Raw genomic sequence first — 18,632 nt, 5'->3', positions numbered from 1 at the left:
ACATACTATTTGGAGTCTTAAGCCATGCTTAAAAATGTATGAATGTCATTGCATTAGATAACAAAACATCATACGTAGTGGCATTTCTTTTTAAAGATAGCAAAGGATACTTTTTATGCAAAATATTTCACAAAAATAAGTTTGTTAGGTTTTAAGTTATAACACACTAGATATACTGTTTAAAAGTATGTGTGCAGTATCCAGCCACAACCACACTGTATATAAAGCAGATGCTAAACTCATCTGATCACAAACAACCACAGGAGCCTGTCTGAGCGCCGTGCACTCCATAGAGAAGTGTGCTGGAGGATTTAAACAGCACTCTACATCCCTTTATCAGAGCTGCCTGTAATCAAACAGAAATCCAGCCTATTCCTCCCTGAGTGCAGATAAAGTTTTCAACAGATGACAAGCTTCCCTGGGAAGAGCCACAGCTGCAAAGCTATGGGAGCGGGGATTTGCATGTTTACTGGTGTGTGTGTGTGTGCATTTGTATCGCCGCATGCACTTTGAGAGTGTGTGTGTGTTCCCCACTCAAAATGCAAGAGCAAGTTATTGTGATGGCTTCCATTGCTCTTTAGGAGAGAGAGATAGAAATAGACTTATCACTCCCAGTGAAAGTATTAAATACACTTTCAAATGTGATGTGTGTTTTCCCAGCAATCGTATTCAAGGGATTCACAAAAATGGAGATAATGAATGTGTTCGCCTTTTCCGCTTGTCAGATACCAAGTGCTGTTTGTGTGTGGGCCACTGAATCTTACACAGAACACACAAACACAAAAATAGTCCCAGCAGGTCCACTGAAAAAAAAATGACTAGCAATATTTACTTATTTTTTATTTTGCAAGTAAATCTTAATGGTATAAAACTAAGTAAAATCTACTTAAATTTATGACATAATATTGATTAAACAAATATGATATACACGGTACTTAAACGTAAATAAATTGAAATAAACATCTTATTAGAACATGTCACATTTTTAAATTTTTCTTACAAACATATTTAATCACAAACTAAATGACATTTGGAAGCCTCCCATAGGAAAGCTTAATGCATGCTATGCCAACATCTAACTGTGATACAGCCAATATAGACCTGCACACGCAGACCTCAACACATGGTGCACAAAACACCACGACAATCAACAGATCATTTTTTTGATTATGAACTTAAGAATGCACAAAACAAGAAGTTACCAAACGTAACAACAAAATAAACATGCAAACAGTGAAACCATGCAAGCTCATTCATTATTCAAGCCCAGTGCATGCTGGGAACACATGCTTCGAAAAGTAAAATGTACTTATTTTATTTACCAGTGAAATGTACTTAAATTAGCAAATAAATATGATAAGGTTTTCTACTTTAGGATTGATACATAACGACACATTGTAACAATAACAAACAAAAATAATATTTACTTATAAGCTAGAGCAATTTTACATTTTTGAATTCATTCATCAACTTATTCAATGTAGAAATTACTTAATCTGTTCTGCTATATTACTATATTTACCACAAAATCATTATTTATTTTTTTCAGAGGGTGTTTGAGTGATTGCTTTTCAGTTTTAGGGTTTTAAAGGGATAGTTCACTCCAAAATGTAAATTCTGTCATAATTTACTCACCCTATTGTCGTTCCAAACCGTATGACTTTCTTTCTTCTGCAGAACACAAATTTTAGTGAATATCCCGGTCCGTCTTTTCCAATGACAGTTGATAGTGCCTCACTTAAAGGTTAAAAAAGGACTTGAAAGTATTATGAAAGTAGTCCACGTGACTAATGCATCATATTCCAAGTCTTTTGAAGGCATACGATCCAGTTCAATCAAGTGAAAATCTTGACGTCCATTGCGCGTTCATGAGTGCATGAGAGAAGCTCGTTCACAGTGGCACGCGTTTGTGAAGTCAAACTCAATTAGGAACAATAGTAGTGTAACGAGGTAAAAGGGAAAGGTAAAAAGGATATTATATGGACAATATAAATGATAGTTTAATGATAAACTTAACCAAAAAGACAAATACACACACAGGTGTCAGGCAGCTGCCCGTAACTCTCTCTCTCTGTCGCACTGCCTTCTCCGGTCGCCTTTATCCCTCTCGGGCTTGATCAGCCTGATTAGGGGCCAGATGTGCAGAATCGCAACCCGGCCCCGCCCTCTGCCCTGCCACAAGTATCTATCCTGCTTCCTTTTTATTACCTCACCTTGTCTGGGTGGAACAAGTTTCTGAATGATGCCCAGTAGGCATCACTGATGTGTGAACGTGGGGATTCATCTGTGTGAGGTCACTGACGATCAAGTTCTTAATGTGAACAGCTCTAAATAACAGCATTACGATTATAACATTTTTGTTGAAAATAGTCGTTTTGGGTTGGAGCCATGGCCTTGCGATTAGGACACATACTTCAGATGTTTTGAGCTGTGGTGTTCAGCTGGTAGATGCAGGTTCAAATCCAGTCTACTTTTAAAATGTATTCCACTACAGATTACAGAATACATGCTGTAAAATATAATTTGTAACGTATTCTGTTTGATTACGCAAGGTTAGTTACTTAAGCTAAATACTTTGGATTACTTCTTCAGCACAGATGTTTTTACTAATTTTGACCATAAACAGTTTAATAACAAGTGAAAGAAAATCTGCCAGTACAGTGAGACAAAATACATATCTTATGCAGTGTTGCTTCTAAAACAAGACAAATGAAATGTAACTTGATTTAAGGATTTTAAGACATTTTGTACAGGAAAAAAACAAAAGTTCTCTACAAGAATATTTTTGCTGTACATTTTTGCCCTAATATCAAAGGTCTAACTAGAGGGGGAAATTATATAAAGTGGATTTTCTTGATAGAAAAAATATAAATGTGCCTGGTATAGGGTTGCAGCGGTATACCGGTTTCAGGGTATACCACGGTATGAAAATTTATGGTTTTCATACCATGTACATTTGCTTATCTACAGTACTGAGAAAAAAAAATGCAACCGGACGGAGAATCTCACCTGCGCATGCGCATCTCCTTTCTTCCTCGACTGCCTGTCAGACTTGTCAACTTGCCCCACACACACACATGCAGTGGAGAAAATGTCAGAGAGAAGTAAGGTGAGGGGGTCTGACATAAGTGAGTGTGTGTGTGAGTTAAAGCAGTGTTTCTCAACTGGTGGGTCGCAGGTCTATTCGGACCGGGCCGCGGACAGCAGGGAAAGAACAATGCCATGGTTCTCTCATTGAAGGTATTTCGGCGGCCGCCCAAATGATAGCTTATTTAGGACTGCCAAGGCAGATTTAATGATAATCTCGCAATCAGCTAAAGGCTTCTCATCCACACTGCAATATTTTTCGCAGTCCGATTAAAGCTTTCGCGCGAGTGTAACGGAATCAGCTCGCGATCATGATCTGCTCTTCTCTCTGGCACGTGCGTGCAACAACTGGGATTCCCTAGACCTCAAAACTGATGTGACCAATTTAATTTTTAGTGAGACTTTTCTAGTTTAAAGCATTATGGAGAAAGTCAAGTCGAACCTCTCAAACAGTAGACAGCCCTGACATGCCAAACAGCACTGAGGAGGAAAAGAGCAACACTGTGCTATGTGCTAATTTTTTTAAAATTGTTTCACGATTTTGTAAAGGTTTTTTACAGAAGGTTTTTTTTGTTTTTTTGTTTGGTTGAACAAACTCTTTATTATTTCTGCTGCTCCAAACTTACTTCAAAACCCCAGAGTATACACAGACATCTTTTTCTGATCTTACTGTATTTGATATCTCTCTATTGATCTCCCAAAGGAAAAGTTCCTTAATGACGTCATTTCCACCTTTTTACTCATAACAGTATGAGAGCGCAGAGTTACACATCTGGACTTTTTACTTTTGCTATTTCCGTTTCATTTCCAATGATGATACTTATTAAATTGAAACTATAGTTCATATATTTGGTCATACGTATTCAAATTTCGCTTTGATTTGGGAAAATATGTTACATATACTGTATGGAAAAAAAAAATCTTTTTTTTTTTTTTTTTTTTTTTTAAATAAATGTTGTTGCATACATGCACAATTGAAAAACACACATTAACATATACTATACAGTGTGTTTTTTAAATATATTTTGATATATCAGAATTTTGTATGGGATTTCTCCTGAAAAGCATGTTAGCGTCAAATGGGACTAAATATGTATTTACATGTCAAAAAAAACAAAAAAAACAACCCGAGATGGCACTTTGCCGCCTCATTTTAAAAGTCTGCCGGGACATGATCTCTTCTCCAAGATGGTCCATTTGAGTCAACCTACTGTTTCCGATTTCACTGTGAGATCAGTTTGAATGAGAATGTCATAATGACCATCTTTATTCTCATTGTGAGAATCTCATGAGAAATGGGGGATAAAATGTGCATAACTGCCATGAAAATTATGTCAAAATGTAAAACATATTAGTGGTCCTAAAATAGGCTTCATTTTCTATGTGGAAATATCATTTCTTATTTATCTCCCCAGTAATTTCCACTTGTCATAAGAAGCGAAGAGAAGCTTAAAAAGAAAAATGATTCCTTTTGCTATACATTTTATTTTTGTACATCTCGCATTTCTTGCATTTCTTATGTCTTTGTTCAGAAATCTACACTTCCTATTTTGTAACATATTTATCTATGATGGTTCATATAAAATCCAATGCACAAGTTAAATAGAAAAAGGTACCCAAGATTTCTGAATAATAACAAAAAAGTAAACTGAACTCTTCTCTGGTAGGCGGCTACAATGTGTGTCTTCAACTCTCAGGCTTTGAGCATGTCTAGACACGTTCAGTGTACTGATCACACATGACCACTGAATCTCAGATCCAAACAATCATTTAACACAGGACAGAAAATGTTTCCCTTACAAGTTAAATGTTTATTATGACAGGCTGACATCTTTTCATCTCACAAAAGTCAAGCTGGATATTTTCAAGTTGGTCTGTGGTCAGCGGCTCTAAAAACAAGCATATATATCCAGTGGCGTCTCAGGCTCATTATTTCTGGTGGGGCACAAACAATCACTTAACCCAACATTTCAGGGGTTGCGTTAACCGAATTCACATCACGTCATTTGCCGAGAGCAAATGAGAACGATTAAATGGCTTTAACATAACAGACCTATAGAATATCTCAAAAGAATATCTACTTTTGTCTTGTATAATGGACATAAAGTTTAAGATGCAGAAAATATATTATTTCTTAAAATAAATGTATTTTTATGCCACGCCTTTTGCCCAACAGCACCACATCTGCCCCTAATGTAGAGACGCCACTGATATTTTCCTTTGAAGCACACACGGATACAAAGGCTGCATGTGAACGTTTATATTGAGAGGTTTTTTTTGCAGCTCAAGCTAAATACCGTCTTTATCTAAGCAGTGGGTACTGTTTGATTTCTCAAACAATAAAGACATATTTTCATTGTGTGACTGTGTGAGAGTTCTGTTGGTGAGAAGTTTTCAGATGTCTCCACAATCAAAGCCATACCCTGCTGAATAAAAGCATAAGCTGATTTGCTGGTTTGGTCAGGCTGGTCTGTTTGCTGGTTTTCAAAGGGTTTTGGACATTTGTCAGCTGGTCAGGCTGGGAGACCAGCTGGCTTGCCATCTAAGCCAGCTGAGAACCAGCACCATTTGGTTATTGTCATGCGTTTTCAGCTACAATGTCAATTCAGGTTTTCGTCCTGTGACGGCAGACTGCATCATGCTGCAAACTTCATGCTGTTCTTCATGCTGTGTATGTGTGTGGCACCAGTCCTTCATAGACACTCTCAGTGGTTTCAGTTCTGAGTGATCAGACAATAACATCATGCTTTGTGGGTCTCTCCACTGTTCTGGGAACAGTTCCAGTATCACACATAGTCTCTTGCAGTCTTAGCTAGATTGTCTATATTGCTTTTCCATTGGGCTGGGCCAACCAACTCACATTATGACACGTATTGCAAATAGGGTTGCAAAGGGGTGGAAAATTTACGGTAAATTTCCGAAAATTTTCCAGAAACTTTCCATGGGAAGTTAAGCTGGGGAATTTTGGAAATATTGGAAAAAACTTTGGGCACTTGGCTATATGCTGCTGCATCTTTGTGGCATTCTTAACATAGGTCTTTGCACTGTATTTGCAAATGTACACAGCCTTTCTTTCTACATTGGCTGAGGTGAAATGTATCCACACATCAGATGGCACACGTGGCATTGTTCTGTAGAATAAGATTAGAAAAAAGCTTGTAAAAACACTAATGCAATGCCATGCACAGATATATAAATAGTTAGCTAAACAATTGGAATATTCTGGAATGGTAAAAATATTTTACAATTGATGCTGGACAAATGAATAGAAATAGGCTAGATGAATAAATGAACACTTCTCAATCAGCATGCTAAATCAAACTATAACCTACGTTCTTGTACGATAACAGAAAACTGGCTAGCAGAAAGCAGAAGAAACAGCATCACAGTTGAGCTAGCTAGCACCATGATAGCTAACCTCTTAAATTGTCAATGAAATGGTGTTAGCTAGCTTACATTTAGCATATCTGATTTACTGGCTAGCTAGCTACTGTATAAACACACTTTGATTTAGTATTTGCTAGTTGAACTTTAATACCATAGATCAAATATATTTACCCTAGTAATATCATCAAAACTTACTTGAATGGATGTAGTCCTTGGGCTCAAATGCTGTAGTGTGACTTCAATAGCCCTGCTGTAGTAAGTAGCCTGCAGTAAGTATTGTGCTGTGTGCATGTGAATGCGCAGGGTAGAAATTCAACAGAATTTGCATTAAATCTGGTTGTTTTAACCAAGATTATGCTGCAAATTTTTTTTTTTTTTTTTTTTTTAACTACATTTAAGTTCCCTGTTATAGGCTAACTTGCAATTTTGCAAATTTCCAGTTTATTCCCATTAATTCCCGTTAATTCCCATTAATTCCCATGGAAAGTTTCCAACTTTGAAAATTCCTGGAATTTTGCAACCCTAATCGCAATACATACAGTATTCCACGATTCAGTATTCAGTAGATTGCTATACATCACGATATCATAATTGGATCACACTTGAAACTGCGCCAAATGTGAGTGAGAGAGTGAGAGAGAGAGAAAGAGAGAACTAGCATGTCAGGGAGATAAAATCATGAAGCATGCTGGTTTAGAGTTTCAGTCTCTGGCGTGCCTCATAGAAGCAGCCCTGACTGAACTTAGAAACTTCGGTCTCAGAGTTTGTGCATATTTAGATGATCTGCTTCTTCGTTATTGAACGGTAGAACATGATATGAATACACAAATAGATTTTTTTTAAATCAGTACAGGGATCAATAAAAATTTTCCTCTGGGGAGTCTGTAATTTCTTAGCCAGTTCATTTATATGCACTCTAAAAGTCCGATTTTAGTTGGACTAAAACAAAAATGTGTCTTTTTAAAATATCATGTACACTGATCAGCCACAACATTAAAACCACCTGCCTAATATTGTGTAGGTCCCTCTCATGCCGCCAAAACAGCTCCAACTCACATCTCAGATGATATTCTTCTCACCACAATTGTAAAGAGTGGTTAACTGAGTTACTGTAGACTTTGTCAGTTCAAACCAGTCTGGCCATTCTCTATTGTCCTCTCTCATCAACGAGGCATTTCCGTCCACAGAACTGCCCCTCACTGGATGTTTTTTTTTTTTTTTTTGGCACCATTCGGAGTAAATTCTAGAGACTGTTCTGTGTGAAAATCCCAGGAGATCAGCAGTTACAGAAATACTCAAACCAGCCCGTCTGGCACCAACAATCATGCCACGCCTCCAAATCACTGAGATCACATTTTTTCCCCATTCTGATAGTTGATGTGAACATTAACTGGAGCTCCTGACCCATATCTGAATGATATTATGCACTGCTGCCACATGATTGGCTGATTAGATAATCGCATGTATGATTGTTGGTGCCAGACATGCTGGTTTGAGTATTTCTGTAACTGCTGATCTCCTGGTTCGAACTGACAAAGTCTACGGTAACTCAGATAACCACTCTGTACAGTTGTGGTGAGAATTGTCATGTAAACTCAAAATTATTTTTGCTGCTTGTTCAATTTACTTAATTAAAATGAACTAAAGCAACACAATTCAAAAACATTTTGTCATAATTTAATTGTGTTCTATCCATTTAAATTTGTAAATGGAAGTGTACTTAATCCATTTGAGTTGGGACTACATGAATACATTTTGTGGTGTTATTGTAGCATTGATGAAACTGGGCAGGTGATTTCCATTTCCCAGCATGCTTAGCACAGGACTCGTTATGGAGAGTAAATGTTAAAATTACGTGTTATTTTATGTGTTTTTGTGTAAGAAGAATATAAAGAGGGATACTTGTTAGTGTTTAAAGTTTTGTTATGTTGAGATTTAGAATATTTTCTGTTATGTTGGTGTTTTGGTGGTTATTATTATTATGATGAAGAGTGGAGTTTGAGCTAACGATAAGGACAGGTAGATGTTGCACATGAAATTGATTGCTCACTTAGTTGAACAAATGATGTGCTAACCATAGCAAAGTTACTAAACTACACCCTGTAGTGCTTCTAAACAGCATTGTGAGACAGCTCAACAGCAGGAAGGAAGTAGACACAGGGAAACGGGGTTTCTTCTGGCACAGGTAAGATTTTGAATCGGACACTTCAAGGTTTTTCAAGTTCACAAACTCGTCAGATTCACAACAGGTAGTCAAACAAACACATCAGCTTCACAGGAACGTAATAACCTCAACACATCAGCTTCACACACATAACAGATTAAACCACTTCGGCTTCGGGTACACCGTGGCCTTTCTTATGCCAGACTCTCTCACTCTGCTGCTGGTGGCGTGGCTGGTTATATGCCACTCTCCCGATGCTCACTGAAATTAGAGACAGGTGTTAAACATAATCTAGCTCAGGTGCAAGCGCCCTTACCGCTTTCTCTCTCCGGACAGACGCTTGATCACGCCCCCACTGCCACAAGCATGTATTTAGCAAGCTAACATTCACTTCCACTAGTTAGTACATAAAGAAATAAAAGCTATTTATTTGAGTTACATTGACACATCTAATTTTGTTTTGTTTATCCAAGTCAACTATGTTCTTTCAACACAATGTGTTTGTGTTAAGATTACATAGTAATTTTAAGTTAAGGAAACTCATTTCAAACAGGTGGAACCACTGTCCACGATTGAATCAAGTTCAGCCAAAGAGCTTTTTTTTTTTTGAGTGAATACTTTTTGAGCGAAGACAGATAGATGAAGACTGTAGCTCGACTATGCTAACCTGTAGCTCAATTATAACTGTCCATGTAAACATTCTGAGTGAAAATAATTTCAGAGCCCTGTGATTACAGATCACAATAACTTCGATGTGTTCTTGCTATTCCTCTCTCCCTGCTCTATATTTCTTATCATTTCTCTCAGACTCATTCTCTCTTCTTCCAACACGTGCCCTTTAGCACAAAAGGGTTTCTATTCCTGTCTTCTGGTCATGTGAGTGTGGGGGGATCAGGAGTGTGTGGTCAGGTTTGCAGAGCCAGTGTGAGCTCACTGCTGACCCCTTACACAGCACATGGCCCTCACTGTGCATGATGGGATAGGGTATGGGGCCGACTCGCTGTCCTGGAAAGACCCTCACAGTGGAGGTACATACACATTGACACACACACACACACACAAACACTCTTCTCATCTATACATACTTGAGTCAATAGAGGAAGCTCTTTGTGGTTTAACACACGCACACACACATACATGCACTCTACACCTCTGCAGGATAAACCTACTTTATTTGTGAATTTATTTTTGAAAATTAGCCTCAGGACTTCAACACAAGGTAAACTGTGAGGGTGTGTGTTTGTGTGGTTTTTGTGTGAGGGTGTGTTATTTTGTGTGGTTTCTATGCTTTTTTTGCTGAAATGTATTGGATACGACACTATACTACATGTATGTAAGGACACAATATGCTGTATGTTGGGTTGTAAATGTAATGCTCTGAAGCAATCTGAAAATATATAGTGCACTATAAAATGTTTTGACAGTTAACCTACAAAGTGTGCTTTGTGTAGTAACATCTATACAGTACATTAAATTGTTCTATTAAAGTCAAAAATATTATTTAATATTACTGAATTAACTTGAATAGTTAAGGTGGCACAAATAAAAGTAATATTTAATTCAGATCTGCTAGAAATAGCTCCTTAAGGTAACAACTGCAAATGTTCACTTGTTATAGTTTAGCCGAGAGCTCTTGCATGCTGTGTAGTAGCATATGGGTAGTTGACGCATATCGCGAGCAAGGAGTTTAGGTTTAAATTTATATGAACATAAAAGAGAGTGTATATATTCTAAGTCCTGTAACTGGTGGTCACCATTTCTTTTAGGCTTTTTAACCATTTTTAATCACCTTTTTGGCTTCACTAGTCATTTTAAATGGTCTTGCAGTGTGACAGATGAATTTGTAAAAGCATATATATTCCATGTTGTCTTTCAATTAATATGAGGTCAAAGCTGTATTTATAATACGTATAAAAGAAATAGCAAAATTCTGTTTAAAATAGTTTTGGATGGAGTACATCATGTCAACTACATTTATTGTGGTGTGTCATAGTCTCCAGAATGCCCCATTGTTCAGCACCATGACTGTGTCAGTGATGTCATCATGAAGGGAACCTCTGAGAAACTCTGGTCTTTTAGACCAGCATATAAAGAAACGATTTAATGGGGTAAAGAACAACAACAACAACTACAACAACAACAAAATACTAAACCTAACCCCAAATTTTTCTTAGCCATTGGCAAACAGTTTTGTCTTGTTTTAAGCAAGAACTTCACCAAATTTGGTTAGATTTACTACTAATACTACTAGAGACTTCAACAGGTGTCTTACTGCTCTGAGCAGGTGTTTTGTTGTATTTTTTAGAAGTTTTCTGAGCCATTTAATTACTTAAAAGACTGAAACAGTGTAACTTCCCAAGCCTTCCTTTTTTAAGCAGTCATAAAGTACAGTCAAATCTCTGTTTCCTGTGTGTTGTGCTTGTAGTTGGCCATCTGTATCAGAAGATAGGTCTCTAAATCGTAATCTTCAGATTCTTTGTTGTAACTCTTTTTGAGAGGAGATTAGAGCAGTGCAGGTCAGGCAAGGGGCCAGGTTCCCTTCCCTACCAGCAGTTTGCAGCTCTCATCCCTGGGCAATGTGCCCAGCCACCCCTGATTGATGGTTCTGGCTCTGAGAGCTCACTCGACTGCATATCCAGGGAAGTGGTTTTACCACACCTTCTGAAAACAGACTGTGGGAAAACGTGCATGTATGTATGAACGTACCCTCGGACGAATCCTGCAAGATGAGTGATCGATGATGCAGTTTATCATATGCATGTGTTCAGTATGTGTGTGTGTTTAATTTGAACTGGGTTAAGTCATTGTATGTTGAGGGTTTCCTGGCTCACACCTGCACACACCTGTTGTTTGGTATGGAGACTGAAGTATCTTGGACAACTGGAGCTCTCTTCAGCTGTCCAAAAGAGTCCAAAACATTAGAGTCATTTGTGCTGTCTTGTCTTCTGTGTAAATTGAACTTTGTCCTATTAAAGGGCATTTAAAGAAATAGTACACCTATAAAAAGAAAATTCTGCTATCATCTATTCAATGTTTCTGTGGCTTTAGAAGACTTTAGTCTTTCTTATGGACTACTTTTATGGTGCAATATATATATATATATATATATATATATATATATATATATATATATATATATATATATATATATATATATACACACACACACAGTATATACTGTAGCAAGAAAAAGTATGTGAAACCTTTGAAATTACCTGCATTTATGTATAACTTTGTCTTCAAAATCTGGTTTGATCTTCATCTAAGCTACAGTAATGAACACAATCTGTTTAAACTAATAACACACAGATTTTTGTATTGTTCTGTTACATATTAAATACATCATTCAAACATTCACAGTGTAGTTGGAAAAATTATGTGAACCCCTAGGCTAATGACATCAACAAAAGCTAATTAGAGTCAGAAGTTGGCAAACCTGGCTTCCAATTAATGAAATTAGATTGGAGGTGTGGGTTAGAGCTACTTTGACTGAGTTTACTATTTACAAAAAGCATCTGCTGCCGTGGACCATGCCTCACAAAAAAGAGATCTCAGAAGACCTATGATCAAGAATTGTTGCTTTGCATAAAGCTGGAAAGGGTTACAAAGTTATTTTAAAGAGCTTAGATATTCATCTGTCCACAGTTAGACAAATTATCTATAAATGTAGATGATTTATTACTGTGGCTACTCTCCCTAGAAGTGGCCACGATTACTCAAAGGGCACACCGCAGAATGCTCAATGAGGTAAAAAAAGCACCCTACACTCTTAAAAATAAAGGTTCCAGTTAGAACCAATAAGGGTTCTTCAGAGTGATGCTTTTAAGATCTACAAAGAACCCTTTATTGTCAAGTTCTTTAGAGAACCATCTATATACTGGTGTTTTAAAGAACCCAGAAATGGTTCTTCACAGTGGTGCCACAAGGAACCCCTTTTCATTTCCACAAAGAACCCTTTTAGGTTCCACAAGGAACCATGATATTACAAGTTCTCTAACCCTTAGTACTATGGTGCTTTAAGGAACCAAAGTAAGGTTCTTAAGAGTGATGCCATAGGAGAACCTTTTCCAGTTCCACAAAGAACCTAATATACATTAGATCTCTGAAGGACAAAGGGCTTTATACAGCACTTAAGATACTTAGCAAAAGTAAAGGATGTGGTCAGTTACAATAAATTAAAAATCCAAAGTCTTTGAAAATTATAACAAATGTTTTATTAAAATTAACCATCCATAGCTTTTATAGATTTAATTAATTTAATTAATCTTTTTTTTTTTTTTTTTTTTTTTTTGCAAGTATTTACTTACAATTTAACGTTGTTTATACAAATGAATTTGGCTTTAGTCCCTGGGTAACATAAGTTGCTGTAGTTAGCATTTAATTCTTTAAAACAGTGTTTCCCAACATTTTTTCTGCCATGGCACACTTTTTACGACTAAAAAATTCTACGTCACACCACTATCCCACATAGGCTAACCATCTTCAGTATTCTTCCTTTTCAAGAACTTGTCCATGTTTTCTGTCCGTCTTGTTTACTTGTAATGTTTGAAATTCGGCTATGCACAAAAAAAGTCACATAGGTAGGCTACGCTGTGTGAGGTCACAGGTAGGTGGCAAGAGCGCTAAATGGGTAATGAAAAAACAACAAATTTGCTTCTTTTCTAATTTGTAGATTTGTTCTTGCAATGACACAACAAATTACAGGGATGCAAACTCATGAGGGGTGAAAAAGGTGAGACAATCACTGGTCCACGAACATTTTTTCTGGGGATATTTTTTTTAAAGAATAAGCTAAAAGCACCAATTCCAGCTATTTTAGTGATTCAAGTTTATTCAAGTTTACAACTGTGCAGAATTAGCTGCAACATAAAGAGTATTTTGGTGAGGCTTGCTTCTGTTTCACAAATTTGTTCAATTTTATTAACTGATTAGTTCAGTGACCCCTTCTGGAAATGTCACTAGGTGGTGACAAATGAGCGTCTTATGTGCTATGAGTGAGTCAGTGAATCATTTTCAGTCATTCATGACCGAAATCTACCAAGAGACTTTATAGTGTTTAAGCATTAAAAGAACAAAGCAGATCTATAGTCTTCCTTCAGTCTGAGCATTATTTTTCATCCAAAAAGACAACAATAATAGTCTAATAATAGTGAGTGTCAATAACGTCCTTCTCCTTTATTAAAACTTGCATGGCTACAAATCTACTGACTTCAGTATAAGAATTATAAACACAAAGCAGATCTATAGGATCATTTTCCTACAGTAGCCTATTTAATCTGCTGAGTATGGCTTTTATCAGAAAAGACAACAATGATAGACAAATATTGAGTATATTGAATTGAGTCGAGGTGTCAACGCTCCGTTCAACACCGGCGTCAAGGGCCGCATTGCCCTCCACATGACAAGAGTTGCAGAAAGCGTCACACGGGCAATTTTACAAGTTTGCCACGTAAAAAAGCGGGAGGTGTGTACAATAAACTTTGAGAAGAGAGAAAAAAAGCTTGCAGTTGCTTTGATAGCAGAAAGTAATAAAAGGACTCGTTTATGTTTAGGTCTAAGCATTTTCTTGGTGAATTTAAATTAGTTTTATGATCTCTGATATTCTTAAATGATAAGGTAATATTTAATTAAAAGAAATTATGAGACATTCAATGTCTCTTCACAAATTTGGACAGTTTTTAAATATTTGTTGTTGCTTAGTACTCTCAAAGACATTATTGGTGAAACAAAAACGTGTGTGTGAAAAACACTTTGGTGTAAAGTGGCGTCACTTCATAGACTTCAGTGAATTCTGCAGCGCTGATGCGAGTCACGTGAAAGACCCTTAACGCGCGTAAATATCACTCACTTTTGCACATTAATCATTGCTCTTTACAATCACAAAAGTGACCGATTATGGTTTCAAAACGGCGAATTTCTCCGAAAGGTGAGTTTGGATCCTTGAAATAATGTTGTTGTTTTTTTGTTTTTTTTCATGCATTTATTTATTTTGTGGAATTTTATAATTTGATAAACACTAGTGTGCCGCGGCACAGTGGTTGGGAAATACTGCTTTAAATTAACATTTAAGACTGAATTTTAAAAAGACATGGAATTTAAAGACAAGTTTTCCTTAAACATTTAGCTTACAAAAGAACTGTAAACTCTCTGGACAGCAATTAAAAAACTGAATTTTCACTTTGAAGACAATTGCCTTAAACAAAAACAAAAAACAGTTTTTCCTTATACATTCAGCTTACAAAGAATTGTAAATTCTCTGGACAGCAATTGGTACTCTAATTTTAATTTTGAAGACAAATGCCTCAAGGTACAACATCGTTTTCTGTAAATTTTTGGGACTGAATTGCCAAAAAAAAACAAACAAAAAAAACAATAGAAGACCCTTATGTATGGGCTTTTAATAATGCAAATGCCAAAGATGGACAAAGCAATTACCTTTAAACATATACATATTTGAATGGCCGATGTAGGAATATGATGAAATCTTTTCCAGAATAACGGTAACAGTCAAGTGCATGAAAATCAATTTCATCTCCAGGGTTCAGAAGGATGCGATTATGAAGGGATTTGACTTTGGAATACTGATGAGGACAGCTGTCAATTCCACATGTAACCAAAAAATTACTCTCACTTTCGTGGTATAGCTGCAGATGTTTTAGGTATTTGGAGTAATTAGTGCTCTTAATTTGACATCTTTGGCACTGCATTTGGTCCAGTTTGGTCTCAGTTAGCTGTTTATGGAAAACATTAAACAGGCATGGTATTCATGACAGGACACCACGGAGGAAGCCGCTGCTTTCCAACAAAAACATTGCTACGTGCCTGAAGTTTGCCAAAGACCACCTTGACACTCCGCAATGCTACTGGGAAAACATTTTGTGGACTGATGGAACTAAGGTTGAATTGTTTGGGAAGAACATGCAGCACTACATATGCCGTAAAAAGGGCACCACATATATTCCCAAGTTTATCAAGTAGGGATGCATGATATATCAGTGGCCGATATATTAGTGGCCGATAACCGGGAGAATCGAAATATTATTATCGCGCCAATAATTAAATTACCGCCGATATTTTCTCCAATAATTTGTTACAGTTTATTTGCTTACAGCTGAGAATCTCTGATTTCCTGCAGCTTATTTCCTTCAGGCAGGGACCCGGGCAGCCACAAGCAGCACTGCACGTGCACTCACACAGTGTGTGTCAGTTAGAGCCAGACTGGTGATGCAAACCAACCTCGTGTCTCTCTGTAAGGATTATTTAAACCTTCTTACGTTATTTTGGAGCTGGTTTTAATCGAGATCATCTGGTGTAAGTAACGACATGCCATTTCCCATATTCTGTTTGTGTTTCATGAAGTAAATGCAACAAAAACATGTTTGTATGTTATTGGGGGCAATCATTATCGCTTATTTCATGAAACATAAACAGAATGTGAAAAATAGCATATGGTTACTTACAGCAAAGGATCACAAATAAAACAAGTCCGAACACAATATAACATGGTGCAGAAAACTTGAAGCAAGGGAAGGGTAGAGAGACGCACGCAGCCGAGTTTGTGTGTGTGGGCATTGGTTGCTGAAAAGCAAACCCTGTTTTGTGTTATACTGAAAAGTATTAAAAATAAAAAAAATTTTATCCGGCTCCCGCTTCCTCCTTCACAAAGAGAGCAAGAGATGTATCACATATGAGTTGAGACTTTTCTAAAGTTATAAATTGATCGATATTCGATGTGTATGATGGTTTTACCTATATACATTAAGACTGTGATCACATTTCACAAGTTCTATAATGAAACTGCCACAAATGAGCGCTTTAATAAGTGTCTTTGAATGAGACATGCGTGTCCACATTACGCACATACATAACACACACAAACCAGTGCTAGCATAAATATTACACCATGTATACAGAGACTAGAGGCTTGTATTGTGTGTTGTTTAATTTTCATTACATGTTGTTAATCACCTCATTTTGGTTTAATGGATAAGCGATTCATCAGAATTACTGTAAACACTCATATAAATGGGCACCACAATTTATGCAAGTGTATTGTAAATTATTTATCATTAAAATCAGCATACATCTGCAATATAGGCACATTTCTGGTTCATGGTGAACATTAAATAGCAGCAGTTAAAAGTTTTTAATGTTTCCAAACTTTTAAATGAAACCTGTTTTTCAAATGAGTAGATTTTAATTAATTAGCTAGCAGTTCCAAGTTAAAAGATTAAAAATAACACTTACATATTTAAAAAATTATATATATATATATCGGGTATTGTATCAGCAACAATGACCTGTGAATTATTGGTATCGACCCAGAAATTCCATATCGGTGCATCCCTATTATCAAGATATCCTACAAGATAATGTCAGGGTGGCTGTGCACCAGCTGAAGCTCTGTAGAAGCTGAGTGATGCAGCAGGACAATGACCCTAAACATTGACGTAAATCCACTACAGAATGACTACAGAAACAGAAAATCCACCTTTTGGAGTGGCCCAGTCAGAGCCCAGACCTTAACCCAATAGAGATGCTGTGGAATGACCACAAGAGAGCCATTCACACCTGACATCCAAAGAATATGACTGAGCTGAAGCAGTTCTGTAAGGAAGAATGGCCCAGAATTCCTTCTGAACGTTGTGCAGGTCTAAACCACAGCTACCGGAAACACTTGGTTGAGGATATTGATGTCAAAGATTGACTAGTTATTAAATGCATGGATTCAATTTTTCCACAGCTCTGTGAATGTTTAATGGGATGTGTTCAATAAAGACTTGAAATATTATAATTGTTTGTGTGTTGTTAGCACATTGTGTTTGTCAATACTTGTGACTTTGATGAAGATGAGATCACATTTTATGGCCAATTAATGCAGAAAAACAGCTAATTCCAAAGGGTTCACATACTTTTCTTGACACTGTGTGTGTGTGTGTGTGTGTATATATATATATATATATATATATTTAAGCAATATCACACGAGCAAGAGTTGATATGGCCGTACATCATCACTGCTGTGATTCGGCCACAGGCATGAGGCCGAAGGCAGAGTGCTGTACATAATCACAGCAGTGCTGATTTCGGGCCATATCGCATGATTGCGAGTGTGATATTGCTTATATACAACAGTTCAATGAACAAGTACATTTTAAATTAGGAAAAAACTGAGTACGGTCACGTAAAACGCATTGAACTACTTTCTTACGCGACGGATCAGAATCTGCCGTTGCTGGTTTAAACCAAATGATGCATCCAAGCCTCTCAAAAACATCACTTCAGAACTACTAGTATCACCGCTTGGGCTGTTTCTAACATGTTATTGGAGAAACAAGGATGTGTGTGTGTGTGGGCAGGTTTAAGTGGTTTACGAGGACATTTTTTTAGGTGACAAACTGGTAATTACAAGGGTATTATGCTGTAAACGTGGTTTATGAGGACATTTCTAGTGTCCCCATAATACAAATCGCATAAAAAAAAACAACATAATAAACAATGTTTTATTGAAAATGTAAAAATGCAGAAAGTTTTTTGTGAGGGTTAGGTTTAGGGTTAGGGTTAGGGGATAGAATCTATAGTTCATACAGTATAAAAAGCATTATGTCTATGGAGAGTCCTCGTAATGATAGCTGCACCAACGTGTGTGTGTATGTGAGAGAGAGAGAGAGAGAGAGATGGTGTGAGACCATCAGCACTCATGGAACGTCTCTCGTCCAATCAGATTCGAGGACCAGAACTAACTGTTGTATGTATATATATATATATATATATATAAACTGACCTGATGTGAACCAAACCTCTATTTTAGTTTTATATTTGTTTTTTGTTGCACTGCCTTTTCATTGTAAACGAGCTGCAAACAAAACCAGTTATTTGAACTTTTTCTGAAGCATTCGCTCAGCCTGATCTCATGAAAATTCTGTGACTGTGGCAACAGACCCATAACCCATAAATGACATTATGTGGTTTATTGCACGTACTGCGGCAGTTCA

The 18,632-nt window shown here is 36.9% G+C and overlaps 1 protein-coding gene across 1 annotated transcript in view; it reads left to right on the top strand.

Moving 5' to 3' along the window:
• arhgap46b (Rho GTPase activating protein 46b) overlaps nt 1-18,632 on the top strand; it is a 156,817-nt gene that overhangs the window by 46,979 nt on the left and 91,206 nt on the right. The gene's annotated exons all lie outside the window — the stretch shown is intronic.

The sequence above is a fragment of the Myxocyprinus asiaticus genome, chromosome 29 (genome assembly GCF_019703515.2).
Source record: "Myxocyprinus asiaticus isolate MX2 ecotype Aquarium Trade chromosome 29, UBuf_Myxa_2, whole genome shotgun sequence".
Taxonomy (NCBI): domain Eukaryota; kingdom Metazoa; phylum Chordata; class Actinopteri; order Cypriniformes; family Catostomidae; genus Myxocyprinus; species Myxocyprinus asiaticus.
Note: the sequence above shows the minus strand (reverse complement) of the source record. Positions and strands in the feature narration are given on the sequence as shown.